This window comes from Mesoplodon mirus (genome assembly GCF_964341445.2).
Source record: "Mesoplodon mirus genome assembly, chromosome: 3".
Lineage (NCBI taxonomy): Eukaryota > Metazoa > Chordata > Mammalia > Artiodactyla > Ziphiidae > Mesoplodon > Mesoplodon mirus.
The window spans coordinates 9,327,627-9,343,478 of record NC_138978.1 but is presented as its reverse complement, the minus strand read 5'-3'; positions in this window follow the sequence as shown (position 1 = coordinate 9,343,478).

Here is a 15,852-nt window from a genome sequence, read left to right as displayed (position 1 = left end):
ACAGGCTAAGGGTTCATTGGCTTGTCTTGTGTTTGTTTTTTTCAGAAGTGGAAACCAAGGGTCAGAGACAGGCAGCTGGTTCTAGGTGCTCTGACTACAGATGGCCAGAGGACATCCAAGGACCAAGGACCATCCAGATTGGCCCGAGGACCCTCAGGATTCTGCACTTCAGTCTGTCTTGCAAGGCGTAAGACCCCCATCTTTCAGAAGATCTCCTCCATCTCCTTGGGCCACTAGCAGTTGTCTCCCATCAGGACCTTCCAACAAAGTCTCCACAACCCTCCTTGAACTCCTGGATTCCACTTGAAAGGTGCCCATATTGTGCGCCCTCCCTGGAGACCCACTTCTGGGCTCTCCCCGGATGCTCCAGGCCCAGCATCCTGGGATGTTTGAGCTGCGATTGTGGTTAAACAATTAAGAGATTATGGAAGTGACCACCATGGCGTTCACAGAACCAGGCAGGGACAGGAGCAACCCAGGATGCCTGCTTCCCAGTCCAGAGCTTTCTACTGTAGAAGAGCTGGTGCTCTGAATAAATCAATACTTGTTAAACACACATCCGCACACAACCAGATAACAGCAACAAAACAGCTGATGCAAAGGGAGATACAAATTAACATTAATTACAAGCATGAAAATTCCACCTTTCTAGCAATCGAAGAGATGCAAATCGAAGCAAATTAAAGCAAATTTTTTTTTTTTTTTTTTTTTTTTTTTTTTTTTTTTTTTGCGGTACGCGGGCCTCTCACTGCTGTGGCCTCTCCCGTTGCAGAGCACAGGCTCCGGACGCGCGGGCTCAGCGGCCATGGCTCATGGGCCTAGCTGCTCCGCGGCATGTGGGATCCTCCCGGCCCGGGGCACGAACCCGTGTCCCCTGCATCGGCAGGCGGACTCTCAACCACTGCGCCACCAGGGAAGCCCCTAAAGCAAATTTTGATACGTTTTTAGACTTATTAAGTCATCAAGGGTTTTTTTTTTCTTTATAAAAACAACTTTGGTAAAATCCAACCCCAAAGTTGTGGTGAAACCAGAATACACATTCATACTCTGCTAGTAAATGTTACAACACTTTTCAGAAAGCCATATGGAAGTTCTTAACAAACACGCTCCCCCCCCAAAAAAAAAACAAAAAGCTTATGGCGTGTGGCTCAGTAATTTCACCCTAGTAAAGAAAAACTAAGAACATAGTAGAAATGGAAAAAGAGAAAAGAAAACTATAAACACAGTCACGTTTCCTAAAACATTATTTATAAATTTTGGAAATACCCTAATAATCACAAAAACAAGGAATGGTTGAGGAAACTGTGGTATACCCATTTAATGGAATACTACACATCCAACAAAAATGATAATTATAGTGATGCAGTGGAAATCTCTCTCTCCCTCCTGTCCTTCCCCTCCTTGGGCAGAAAGGAACCCTTTGCCCAGCCTGCTCTGTTGGGGTTCTCATCACCTGACAAATTGTATCCTTTACTTATTGTAATAATAGTAGCTGCCTTTGAGTGCTTATTTTGTGCTAAGAGTTTTCAGGCCTTGGTTCCTTGAGTCCTCAGGGAAACTCCATGAAGAAGATCCAATTCGTGTGCCCGTTCTGCAGGTGAGCAACTCTGAGGCAAGAGCAGTGAATCCACGAAGCCTGGGGTCCCCAGAGCCAATGGTGCTCAAGGCCCTTCCCCGCTCGGCTTGGTCCTACGTCTCCAGCTTTCCCTGTGCCTCTCCTCCTCCCTGCCACCCCCCAGCGCTCCAGCCTCTCAGGCCACACTCCCCCCAGCCCCACGCCTCTGCACACCGGTCCTCCACTTAGAACACACCTCCGATTCTTGTTTGTCCTCAGAACTGCTCCAGTGCCACCTCCTCTTTGCAGCTTTCCTGGCACTGTTCCCTCCCCTCCCCCAGCCACCTTCCCAGTCAGAAAGGTGGTTTCTTTCGTTTTTTTGGTAGCTCAATTCTAGAACTGGTCTCACTGTATCATGACTGTGATGACTGATTCATGTATCCATCTGGCCCAGGAAACTGTGGGTTCCTGGAGCACCAGGATGTCCTGGGGAGCCTGATACAGAGCCTAGCCCAGGGCTTCGAGCCAATGACCAGCCAGCCCAGAGGAGGGCACATTCTGTGGCCAGGGAACAAGCTGGGTCCCAGGAGGGGTTGGGGGCCGGGGTAGGGGGACGTCAGCCTCTACTGGAGAAATTGCAGCAGCCAAGAAAAATGGATGCTCGGGGGATTCTAAAGAGCAGGCATTGGCCAGAGCTGAGTCCCTGTCTTCTTCAGGTTTCAGGTGGTTCGCCAACCCCTGAACGCATGTGAAAGTGCTTTGAAGAGCAGGAGGGGAAGTCCCGAGGGCCCGAGAGAGGCACAGCAGCGGGTCCTGTTGTGGGATCGTTGGGGGGGCCCCAGCAGAGCGAGCTGTGGAAGCCAGGCCCCCAGGCCTGCAGGAGGCAGGAAGGTGAACGGCACTGCCCGGACCATCTCATCTCGGAGGAAGGGGGCGGAAGGCAGGTGCAGCAAGAAGCTCTCTGCAGGGGACCGGGAACCTGTGTCACCAAAGGGATGCTGAGCAAGACACAAGGTTCCAACCTGGTTCAGGAAATTCAGGGACTTCCCCAACAGCTGGAACCCCAGCCCCAAATGGCCCCAAAATACCCTCAGCAGATAAAGGGATTCTTTCTGCCGCAGGCAGCAGCAGGCAGGTAGGAGGCTGAAAGCCGGAGGGGGAAAGCCTGGACCTTTCTTCTCTGGTTGGCACAGGTACTTCTCTGAGTCCCTTTCTTGAGAGCCTTGATGGAAGTGGGGCTTCATTTGGGGGCTTCTCTGGTGGGACCTACCTGTCAGGCTGCCTTGCTTGAACTCAAGCCCCCAGAGCTCTCCCCTCCTCAAGGCACAGGACTAGCTAGACCCTGGTCACTCAGCTCTGGCCCCTTGGAGGGGTGGAAAGAAATGGTGGAGTTCAGGCCTCGGCATTGGGAGAAAATATTAGGGGCTCTCAGCTGACTGGGGGGACCCCAACAATGCACACCGGCAAGCCAGATACCCAGGCCCTTGACCAGACATTTAAGCCTGGCAACAAGATTTTATTCAACTTGATATTTCTATCTCCACTTCATAGATGAACAAACTCAGAGTAGTTAGGTAACTTGCCTGAGGTCACACAGCTTGAGAGTGGCAGGGCTGGGATTTGGCTCCAATCCACTCTAACTTTCAAGCCTCAGCTGCCTTCTCTTCCCTCTCTAGGCCCCTGATGCCCTTGCTTTCCCCAGGAGAAACAGCACTGATATGGGAGTCCTAGTCTGGCCGTGTGACTGTGGGCAAGTCATTTCTTTTCTCTGAGTGTATTAGTTATCTATTGCTGTGTACCTCAAACCTTAGCAGCTTAAAATAACAAACATTGTGGCACACTGTTTCTGTGGGCCAGCAATTTGGGAAAGACTGGACAGGGTGATTTTCTAATAAGGTTACAGTGAAATGTCAGCTGGGGCTGCAGTCATCTGAAAGGCTTGACTGATGCTTCCAAAATGAACCCCTCGCATGGCTGTGGACAGGAGGCCTCAGCTGCACAGTGCTGCTTGAGTGTCCTCACAACATGGCAGTGGGCTTCCTCCAGAGCAAGTGGTCCCAAGAGAGCAAGATGGAAGCCACATTGTCTTTTATGATCTAGCCTCAGAAATCACAATTCATCATTTCCACAATGTTCCATTGGTTGCACAGGCTGGTCCTCCTCAAGGTGAGTGGGGACTGCACAGGTGTAGGAGTACCAGGAGGCAGGTCGGGATCCTCTGGGCATGTTTCCTTCTCTGCCAGATGTGGATTTTAGCGCTACCCGGCAGCCTTCTGAGGGTTGCAAGGAGCCCTGAATACAACAATGGACATATAAATCTCTTTGGATTAGAGGAAAGAAATCAGTGTAAGGGGCTTCGCTGTCCTTTGCCCTAAGCCCACCAGATACCCAGGCCCCGGTTAAGGCACCAGACCTCTCCATTCAGGACCACAGCTGAAATGCCCATGGCCTGGTGTTCCCCTTCCCAACGGGTGAGTTGACCGTGCATTCACCATTCCAGCCAAGAGGTGACTCCTGCAGAGGCCCGCAGGCAAGGCCCTTGGGGATCAGAGGTCTTCCCCCCCGCCTCAGGTGATGCCAGGTGGCTGCCTCAGCACACTGAACCAGCTGGTCACACAGCCACTGTGGGGACTCTTCCTCGGGCCTCGGGCACCCAGGCCTGGCCTCAGCCGTGGCTCCAGCTTGATGGGCAGCCGTTCTAGTGTGGGAAGGCCACACGGAGAGTGAAGAGCCCAGCCTGAGGGCCAGCTTGGCCTCCAACCCTGTGACTTCTCCCCCCAGGGGCCTCTGCACCGTGGTCTGTGAAATGAGGGGCTGGGATTTGATGATCTGCTCTGAGGCTCCAGGGAGAGTGAGAGAGATAGGAGGCCTGGATCCACATCTGGGCCTGGGGGCTCCTGGAGGATGCTTCCAGCTCTGTTCCGGCCTGGCCTAGACCTTGGGACGAGACAGCCCGGTCAAATCCCATCTCTGCCACTTACTAACTGTGCAGATTTGGCCAAGTTTCTCGTCCTCTCCAAGCCTCAATTTCTTCATCCATAATATGGGAATGATTATGTCTACCGTAAAGTGTTGTCGTGAGGATTAAACAGGTTAAGGCGAATGACACCATGGGGAAGCTCTCTCTCCCAGCCCCAGCCCCAGGAAGGACATCTATCTGTCCTCAGCGACAGCCTAGCCTCCAGGCTCAGGCCCCTCTCACCCCATCCATAGCCTTGTGGCTCTTACCCCTCATGAACTCCTGGGACTGGTGGCTGGGGAGTCATCCAGCCACCAGTCCAGCCACTGTCCAGGATGTCCCAGTCCTGGGACAACCGCTGTGTCCCATCATTTCTTTCCACCTTCCAGAGAGACAGAGGAGGAAGGTAAGACCAGAGAGGGAAAGAGACTTGGCCAAGGCCCACAGCATGGCGGGGATGACTCCCTGGGCCAAGACTCTCCATCATGGAGTCCCCGTCTCCCCGAGACCTTCCTGCTCAGCAGGGCCGTTGTGAATGGGCGTGAGTCATTTAGACGCTCAGGAAACCAAACCCAGTCCAATATTAATCACGGAATCAGAGGCATCGGGTGCACGAAGGAAACAGAAGCAACGGATGGCAGCGACGACTCAGCTGGAGGTGCAGCCGAGGAGCGTGTACTCATGGGTGTGTCTGCGCAGGGAGGTCCCCGGCCCCGTGTGCCCCGACGGGAAGGCCTGGGGTTGCACCCTGGGGAGGAGAGGACCACTCCTCCCAGGGCCCTTCTTATCCCAAAGAGCCATTACTCTCTTCAGAAGCACTGTCCCCACCCTATAGAAGGAAAAATTGAGGCCAGGGTCTGCTGGCATCTTGGGAGGAAAAGCATCACCCAGGGCAGGGATTTTGCCCATCAAGTTTAGCGCCTGGCATCAGCAAAAAAGGCAGAATGAATCAGAGGTGCTTCCAAGATGCCCAGCACAATGGCCCTGCAAAGTGACAATTTAAGAAAATTTCATGGGAAAAGAGACGCTTGGAGAAGTCAATTGCTCAAGCCACACAGTTAGTAAGTTCTAGAGCCATGATGCAGACCCAAGTCTGTGACTCGAGGGTGGGCCTCTCCCCTCTCTGGGGTGGTGGTTTTCCTTGCTGTAACTGTGCCCCTGCTTCCTGTTGTCCTCAAGGCCAAGGGGCAGCCCGCACCCCCTGGTCGCCCTGGAACCTGCTCGTGGCTCTCAGCGGTGTCTGTGGTAAAGGAGTTTGCTATGCAGAAGCTGGCCTTGGGTTCCTTGTCACCGCACTCCTTCCCCACGTGGGCCAGGTCTCTGGCCGTCAGGCTGAGGAAGACTCCCAAGGGCCAGCTCTGGAGGATTCGAGGGGGCCAAAGGTACCCCATCCTCAAATCAAGACTTACAACACAGAATGTTCCAGAAGCCAGTTTCACTTTCCTGAAGGCTGAGAACTTAAGAGACCTAAGGAGGGATTGATCAAGGCTCCATCTACTGCCTGCCCCTCAGCCTGAAATTCCACCATTACTCACTCCTTTGGGCCGAGGTACTGAAGGCCCCAGTTAAAATGTAAATCATTTCTGGGGGAAACCACTTGGTAAGTCATTCGCGGGTGTCACTGCCCCACATGGGCTGGTTTCTCAGAAGAGCCTGGGAGAAGAACGGGGCCAGAGGGTCTGGTGGCCAAGTGTAACGGGCTGCTCTCTCACCAATCTGAGGAATGCACAGATTCAGACCCCAGCTTCTCGGCTCGGCCAAAAAGGGCCCCAGGTGGGGCTCCTGCCCCCCCTGACCTTATCCCCTGTCACACTCCCCACTGGCCTCCTTTCTGCTCCTGGGGCCACCAAGTGTGTCCCTGCCACTGGGCCTTTGCATTTGCCAGCCCCTCTGCCTTAAACCCTCTTCTCCCAGCTCTTTGTCCCTCCCAGGAAACTTTCGGGTTGATGGATATGTTCATTATCTTGGTTGTGGTGAAGGATGAATACAGATGCCAAAATGTATCAAATTGTACACTTTAAATAGGTGAAGTTTATCATATGTCAATTACACCTTCATAAAGCTGTAAAATATATATATATATATATATATATATACACATATATATTTTATGCAGCCCCTTCTCATCCTTCAGGTCTTGGCTTAGATGAAACCTCTTCAAAGAAGACTTTCCTGACCACCCAAGCTGATATTACCAGTCTGTGTCACCTCACCCTGTTTATTCCCTTCAAGGGACGACACATCACACCACCATCTGAAACTGTGTATTTGCCAGTAGCCTGATATTCCCCCTAAGATGGGAGCTCACGGGCTCAGGGACTATCTGATGCAAATGGGGCCTTAGCTTAATGCACATTTTCTGGAGGACTGAGTGACCAAGGCCCGGGGCCCTGGGAGGATGGCGGACATCAACCCTGCCTCCCGGGCTTCCCTGCAGTTGTGCAGCGTGGAGGCTGAGAAGGACAGCCTCTGCCCTGAGAGTGAAACCGGAACGGAGCCTCTGCCTGCGCTTCGCTTCTGAGCTATCATCCACGTGGTCACCGCAGGAGGGCAGGGGGCCGCACGCACTCCCAGCAGGAAGGACCTTGTTCCCTCCGGGGTTTTCCTCATCAGTCCCGCCACGCCACTGGGGGAGGGTAGGCCCCACACCCAGGCCCTTCTCTCTCTCCATATGGGAGCCATGAGGCCTTAAGGTCTGGGGAGGCCTGGAGCTCACCAGCCGTGAAATGCTGGAGATCCGGGGAAACTAAGGCATGGTCTCACTCTGGCCTCAGTGAGGTCCGGAACTCATGGGGCTCCTGCTGGAGCCTGGGACATGGTCTGGGCTATGGAAAACCAACAGTTGTCACCCACAACCCCAGCTGCTCATGAACCACTAGTTTCTTGTTTGCATAAGAAGGTGGTCCAGAGTGTGAGAGCCGAGGGGATCTGGAGAGTAAGAGTCCCTCCCCGACCTCTTCACACTGACCCTGAGGCTAAAGTCGTGCAGCAAGTTAGTGCAAGGGCAGCCCCCAGATCCAGGCTTCTGACACTCCCACCTTCGTCATCACCTGCTTTATCGTGTTTCTTTGCTGCTTTGGAGCATCTGCCTTATCCAGGCCTGCCATCAGGGGAGCAAAGGCTTGACCCCAGAGTTTCAGACCCTGGCAAGGGAGGCAGGCAGGGAGCCGGATGACTGCAGAAACTGATGGAATGTCAGGGGCTGGGGAGTGGTCGGCCTGTTTGAACGCTGCAGGCACAAATGCCCCACGCACACACCCATGCCATCCCAAACAGCCGGGACAGCTGATCCATCCGCCCGCCACCTGGAAGTGGTCCTGGTGTCTGTCCAAAGAGATATGGGGAAATAAGCACCGCACCGAGAGTAAGAAATGGGTGTGTCGTCTGCCCCGTGCCCGCCTCCCGGGGATCTGTGTGCTGGTGGGCTGACACTGCATTGCAAACGCCCACTAGTTGGCTGCAGTAACCCAACGGAAGCAGCCTGTCCTGTGCTCCTCGAGGCCTAAAGGCCAGCCACTCACCGGCATCCCACCCTTGTGCTTGGCAGCAGTTAGAGCAGCTACTGCCCTTGCTGGGAGAGACCCTGCTCAATGGACCAGGGGCCTTTCTGAGCCATGGCCTTTAAGCTCTGTAAGAGCCATTGAACTAAGCCACATAAAGAAACTGTCAGTACCTACAGGTAGTGGTGGCCATCACTGTGTCCCCAGCCCCTCAGGCTCCTTCCCTGTTGTGCTACAGGGGCCAGAGCTTGGCCATCCAGGCCTGTGTGGCATGTCAAGTAGAGCTGGGTGCCCACCAAGACCTGGAACTCAGCCAGGCCCTCATCCCATGGGACCGACCAGTGCCGCGGGTTTAACCCGTCTTCAGGAACAAAAATGTTTGTATGAGAGGAACACATTGCCACTTGTTTGAGGGGGTGAGTGGCGGGAATTGTCATTTATTCATTCAACAAACACTACAGGGGTGTGGGTAGCAGGCCCCTGGGCTAGGTGCTGAGGATACAGCAGTGAACACAGTCAAAATGCCCTGCCTTTGAAGAGTTTCCATTCTAGTGAAGGGAAGACAGACAACACAAAAAATAAATGAGTAAAGCGCATGGGATTTTTGAAGGGGAGAAGTGCTGTAGAGAAAAAGAAGGGGAAAGGACAAAAAGCAGGTATGCTGGGGCGGAGGAGTACACATTTAAATAAAGTGATCAAGAAAGGCCTCACAGAGAAAGTGACTTTTGAGCAAAGACATGAAGAAAGATTGAGAGGGAGGGAGCACAGAGCAGCCAGTGCAAAGGCCCTGAGGTGGGCGTGAGCCAGCCCTGGGGGCTGGCAGGGGGTGAGGTCAGAGGAGCGATGCAGGGTTGTGCAGGGCCTGTGGTCACTGTAAGGACTTTGGCTTTTACCCTCACTCAGATGGGGGTCACTCAGGAGCTTTGAGCAGAGGAGAAGCATGACCTGACTTGAGTCTTTCCGGGGTCACTCCAGCTGCCATGTTGGAAATAGGGCTGGGGGGTGGGGTGGAGGAATGGAAGCAGGAAGGCCAGGTAGGAGGCCGACTAAAGCATTCAGGGGAGAGGTGATAGAGGCTTGGACCAGGAGGGAGCAATGGGGGAGATGAAAAGGGGCCAGATTCGCAAGGGAGAATGGACAGGATTGGCTGACAGAGGCATTGAGGACGACGCAAGGGAACCTGGGAAACTGGAAGGATGGAGCTGCCTTCGGCTGAGATGGGAGAAGGGGCTAATTAATTAGTCACCCACTGGCGACCGTTAGGAGGGAGAGTGAGTGCTGCAGAAGCACATGGCAAGGCCACCTAACCAGACTGTGACGTGGTGGGTGTGGTGGTCAGAGAGGGCTTCCCGGAGGAGGTGACATTTAAGCTGCGACCTGAAGGAAGAACGAACGGGCTGGGGAGAAAGGACGAGAACCAGCAGAGTAGGGCTGCTGGGAAGACCTCAATGAGGGCAGTTAGGGGGAACTTCCAGCAGCCCCAAGGGGCCCGAGTGCTTCTGAGGGCTGAGGGCGAGGCCAGAGGTGGGCAGGACTGGCCGGGCTGCTTACTCAGCACCCAGAAGGGAGGAGGCTTGGCCCTCAAGCAGCCCAATCAGACCGAGAAATGGAAATGGGTAATAAATAGCCGCAAATGAGTCATCTCAAGCCCCGATTTTGAGCCTCCTTTGCAGCTCTCCCCAGCCTGCATCCTTCCCGGGTGGGGCCTCTGATTTCAGAATGACCGGTCAGGCAGAGCTCAGCCCCCAGGGCCCCTCTTGCCGGGAGCTCACCCCTGCAAAACCCCAGGCGGTAAGGCAGCTCTTCTTGCAGGAGTTGGGTCCACATCACCGTCCTCGGGACTCAGACTAAAATGAAGCACACACAGAAAACCTTTTTCAGACCATCAGTGCTTCACATTTTTTTGAAAAAGAAAAAGAAAAGCTTGTACAAATAAAGTGCAATTGGACGTACTCAGATGTTTGTTTGTTTGTTTTTAAGCATTTGAAAAAGTCAGACAAAGCTGGGTTCAAATCCCACCTCTGCCGCTGCCACAACTGAGCAACTTGGAACAAGTTGGTTAACCTCCAGGGGCCTCTGTTTCACCCACTTCACAGGGTTGTGCAAAGATTAAAGGAGCTGATAAATCTTAGCACAGAGCTGGGCACACAGGAAGCTCTCGAATACTCATTGCCCAACTACTACAAAGACAAGGATCTCTTCTAAATATGTGGCCACCTAGTCAGGCCCCAACCACATGAACAGAAAGGGCCTCCATTCTTTCCACAGGCATCCCGGGTCCCCTGGGCCAGAACACTGGAGCACCTGCCCCTGGCGTCTCAGGACCTCTGCTGGAAGACACTATCTCTGTGCAAACGTCCTTGAAACGATTGTCCAGGCCAAAAGCTGACATAAGATGTGTAGAAACACCAGGGAGAATTATCTCTCAACAAAAATATTGACTACTATTTACTGAGCAGTTACTATGTACTCGCCAGAGCTCACCATACTGGCCCTTGGATTAGTTTGCTGCTGCTGCTGCAACAAAATACCACAGACTGGGTGACTTAAACAACAGGAGTTTATTTCTAACAGTTCTGGAAGCTGGAAGACCAAGATCAAGGTGTCAGCAGCTTTGGTTGCTCCTGAGGCCTCTCTCCTTGGCTTGCAGTCAGCCACCTTCTTGCCGTGTCCTCACATGGCCTTTTCTCTGTGTGTGCACATCCGTGGGGTCCTTTCCTCTTTTTTTTTTTTTTTTGGCCACGCTGCGCAGCTTGCAGGATCTTAGTTCCCCGACCAGGGATTGAACCCAGGCCATGGCAGTGAAAGCCGGGAATCCTAACCACTAGGCCACCAGGGAACTCCCCCCTTTCCTCTTCTTTTAAGGACACCAGTCCTACTGAATATGGGCCCCACCCTTATGACCTCATTTAACCTTAATTTACCTCTTTAAAAGGCTTGGCGCCAAATACAGTCACACTGGGAGTTAGAGCTTCAACATGTGAATTTTGGGGGAACATAACTCAGTCATGCTTCCCTGCATGAGTGCATTTATTCTCCCCTGTATCCCACAAGGTAGGCATTATAATAGCTAATTTATAGATACGAAATTGAGTTGAGAGGTGAACGTCCAACAACACATCAGGAAAAAAAGACACAAGCGCAATTTCCTGCTATTCAAGTGAATAACACACTTCTCCCTGCCCCTACCCGCCCAACTCCAAATAACTCCAAAGGAAGAGGGAGTCATGGGACTTGGGGTCTGAAAATTTCGATTGCCTGTGCGCCACAACTACCGAGCCTGCGCTCTAGAGCCCGCGTGCCACAACTACTGAAGCCCGCACTCCTGGAGCCTGCGCTCTGCAACGAAGAGTAGCCTTGCTTGCCGCACGTAGAGGAAGCCCGTGCGCAGCAACGAAGACCCAACACAGCCAAAAATAAAATAAATAAATTAAAAAAAAAAACCACGAGAGACTGAAAAAGAAAAAAATCCTTCCCAGTCAGAGTGAAAAGTGAGACTGAGAGAAACTGAGTGAGAAGATCTCAGCAAGAGAAAAGCCAAACGTCGGCTTCCATGAAAGGATGCGGCCCAGCGGGTTGTTAAATGACTAAGTGCTGGGGCCACAGTGACAGGGATGAGGCCTCCTGTGGCACGTGTGTGTGTAAGGGTGAGTGTGAGGGTGTGTGCATGAGGCTGTGTGCCCACAAGGGTGAGAGGGCGTGTGCCCTCAAGATTACGTGTGCACAGGTACAGAGAACAAACTAGTGATTACCAGTGGGGTGGAGGGGCAATATGGGGGGGAGAGTGAGAGGTACAGTCTAGGGGGTGTAAGATAGGCTATAGGGTTGTACTGTACAACACTGGGAATATAGCCAGCATTTTGTAGTGACTGTAAATGGAAAGTAACCTTTAAAAATTGTATAAAAATAAGGGCTTCCCTGGTGGCGCAGTGGTTGAGAGTCCGCCTGCTGATGCAGGGGACACGGGTTCGTGCCCCAGTCCGGGAAGATCCCACATGCCGCGGAGCGGCTGGGCCCGCGAGCCATGGCCGCTGAGCCTGCGCGTCCGGAGCCTGTGCTCCGCAATGGGAGAGGCCACAACAGTGAAAGGCCCGCATACAGGGAAAAAAAAAATTGTATAAAAATAAAAAAATTTTTAATTAAAAATAAAAAGACAAGAGGTAACAAGTGTCAGGTAGGATGTGGACGAAAGGAAACCCTTGTGCACTGTTGGTGGGAGTGTGAATTGGTGCGGCCACTATGGAAAGCAGTATAGGAGGATCATATGATCCAGAAAAAGATTATGTGTGTGCCCATGGATGCATGAAGTGTGTAGACACAGGGTGCGTGTGTGAGAGGGAGCCCGTGTGCCCGCACACGTGTGAGGCCGTGCGGCCAGCAGAGCGCTCAGGGTCCTCCCCGGCTGCACAGCGGCCCGGGCAGAGACGCCCCCATCACCTGGGGAGGAAGGTGAAGCGCAGGGTAGCAAGGTCACTTGCCAGTGTTCCCCAGCCTGGGGACCACACTCAGGACTCAGGTTTTGCCACGGCTCCCTGCTGAGCTGCCTCCCAAGGAAAACTGGAGTCCAACCCCGAACCAGCCCCCGGAGGCAAGACATACCAGGATGGTTGTCCCTGTGGGTGTGTGGTGCAGGTTAGACACATGAACTCTGGAGTTCATGGTGGTCTGAGTTCGAATCCCAACTTGGTCATGGGCTAGCTGTGTGGTCTTCAGTACGTCACATAACCTCTCTGTGCCTCAACGTCTCCACCTATAAATGGGGTTAATAACTTTACCTCATAGGGTGGTTTTGAGGACTCGAAGGGTTAAGAGATGCAGAGCTCTTAGAACAGCACCTGGCATATAACAAGCACTGCATAAATCTTCCTTGTTAATATCATAGCAATGAGCTTCCGGGACAGGTGAATCCTGGGATTATAAAAATCCCAAAATGCATCAGATGCTGGAATGACAGGACACCAAGAGCAGCCAGGCTGAGTCCCAGCGTGGTGGTGACCGGGGCAGAGGCAGGTGTGGTGAGGCACCTTGTCCCCAGGCCTGTCTGCTGCTCACCCCCCAAACCTCCGCCATCTGCCCCAGATCTCCTCTCCTCCACACATTGTCCGAAAGACGCTGGTTTGTCTGGGAAGGTGACTGGATTTCCAGGCAGAAAAAACAATGCTCAGGCCAGGGCAGCTCTGGGGTGCAGGGCTCACGGGTGGGGGCTGTACGTGTTCCCCCAGCTCCCTTCCACCTCCTCAAGCCCCACAAGGAAGCTCCCAGCATGAAGGGTGTCTTGGTCTGCTCGGGCTGCCATGACAAAGCCCTACAAACCGAGCAGCTTAGACAACAGAAATGTATTGCCTCACAGTGCTGCGGACTGGACGTCTGAGAGCCAGGCTGTGGCCTGGGTTTGGTGATGGGTGTCGGGGAGTGGCTGGGCTGGACAGGGAGGCCGAGGACAAGTTTGGGCAATAGTCCCCGAAGGAGGAGACAGATGGAGGCTTATGTAACCTCCACGCCCACAGCTGCCATCCTCCAGGCTGTGTCACACACTGTCCCACTCCCCCAGACTTTGAACCCAAGGATTTCTGGAAGGGCCTTAGTGGTTTCCAGGCCTCTGACCCTTCCACCTCAGCCCAACAGAATTCTTCTCACCCACCCAACTCTCCCAGACCTGCAGGCCTACAGGGGCCCAGCCCAGCAGGGGCACCGAGCCAGAGTCCTTTATCAATCATTTACTGGAGAAACGACCTAGAACTTTTCCTTTCACCCTCTCTCATTCCTGTGTTTCAGGCCAGATGAGGTAGACTGCCCCCAAAACAGGACCCCCATCCTACAATATGCACATGAGCCCTTGTTTTCAAATAATAATATCTCATATTTATTAAGCATTTATTAAGCACTTACTAAGTGCCAGTTACTGCTCTAAGCATTTCATTACCTGATTGTCTCATTTACTCCTCAAAATACCCACATAACGTAGGTAGCATTATAACCTCCATCTTACAGATGAGGAAACCGAGGTTCCGAGAGGCCCACTGGCTTGCCCTCACCCCCAGGCCTCAGCTCCAGGTCCAATGCTCTGCTCACACAGCTGGCACCAGCCCCAGACATATCCAGGAGGGTGTTCCTTCATGCTGCTGGCAGACTTGGGTGAGAGGAACCAGGCGCAGTTTGTCAGAGTTTTTTGGGAGTGGGAAGGATGGGCAGCTGGGCCTCCGTCTGGGCTGGGGTCTTCTGATCCTTTCGTGCAGGAAGTGTCCCCCGCACCAGATCTGGGACCTGGAAAATTCTCAAAGCCCCCGCCTCGCCTTCCCTCTCTGCTGAGACGCTACGGCTCCTGAGCCCTGGCCAGCTGAGAACGGTCTCTTCACTTTGGGAGCTGGAGCCTAGCATGCCTGGGTCCTTCTGGCGCCCTGCCCAACACGGGGCCTGGGGGTCTCTGCTGAATTTCAGGGGCTGTCGGGAGGGGCTCCCGGGGAGGGAGGGAGAAGCCTCATGGCCTCTGGCCACAGACAAAGAAGGTCTGAGGGAGAACACCGTGTGGTCAGGGCTCAGCCTGGTTCCACGACAGGGGGATGTCCCCAAAGGCCACTAAGCCACCGTCAGTCACCTAGTCATCACTGGGGCCCAACCTCATGCCACAGCATGGTCCCACAGGGCCTGGATTTCTCCTCCCGACTTCCTACACAGCCCCAGCCGGCCACCCTAACCACCTGGGGCGCTGGCCACAGGCAGGGCGCTGGTCACCACAGCCTCTCCAGCTGCCTTAACCTCTCTGCCTCCCGGTGGGCAAAGCCCTAAACCTGGTGAGCTGACCACTGGCACGTCTGCTGCACTTGCTTTTAGCCCAGAAGGAAGGAGTAGCAGGGAGAGCCAGGCTTTAAATCAATTGACTTGATAAGTTATTTCTGGTTCCCTTTTATCTCCCCAGGGAAGGTGTGAGCTCGACTGAGTGAATTCAGAGAGGGCAGGCCCCTGTGCCTGTTAGGGTGACATTGGTATCATGACGGGGTGGGGTGGGGGGACAGGACGAGCTGATGACAATCATGGTGTCTTATCGCCCTCTTCTCACGCCAGCCCACGGGAGCCCCCCGTCTGTCTGATCTCCTGTACCTCTCTCTCCCTGGCACTATCACCCTGCACAGGTGATGTCACTGAGCTAGAGGGGTGAGGTGACGTGCCCAAGGTCACATAGTCAGGAAGCAGGATTTTCTATCCTGCAACTTTAATGAATTGGTTTATCGTTCTAACAGCATTTTTGTGAGAGCTGTAGGGTTTTCTATACATATCATATAACCTGCAAATAGAATTTAACTTCTTCCCTTCCAATTTAGATGCCCCAAACGGGGCGGAGGGGGGGAGGGGGTCTGAACTCCAGTCTCTCTGAAGCCACGTTCTGAGCCCCTCCCCCAGGTCAGGCTTTCAGTGTGGCTCCCCAGTTGGACCAGTTGGACTGGCAAGGTTGGGGCAAGCCCAGCAGGAACTTTTGTTGCAACAAAATGTACATCCTCAGAAATCAGGATGCTATGTTCAAAAGGCACCTGGGGACATGATTCTGGAAAATCCTGTGCTTTGTGTTTCCTGGGCCATGCACGGTCCACCTCCATGAGGTCATAGAAGCAGGCGTTGAATGGTCTCTCACCCCCTCCAGGGAGAACCACCTCCTAGATGGCAATCAGGAGATGATTCTGTTCTTTGGGAAGCTGGAAGGGTCCCTTGGGAAGCCAGCTGGAGTTCGTTTGTCTTCACATACTCCCCAATCCGCTCAGCAAGGGCCTGGAACCCATGGCTGCTGTTGGGTGAGGGAGTTGTCACAGCTGTCCCCAGTCACTCCCCACCTCCCATCCCAGAAG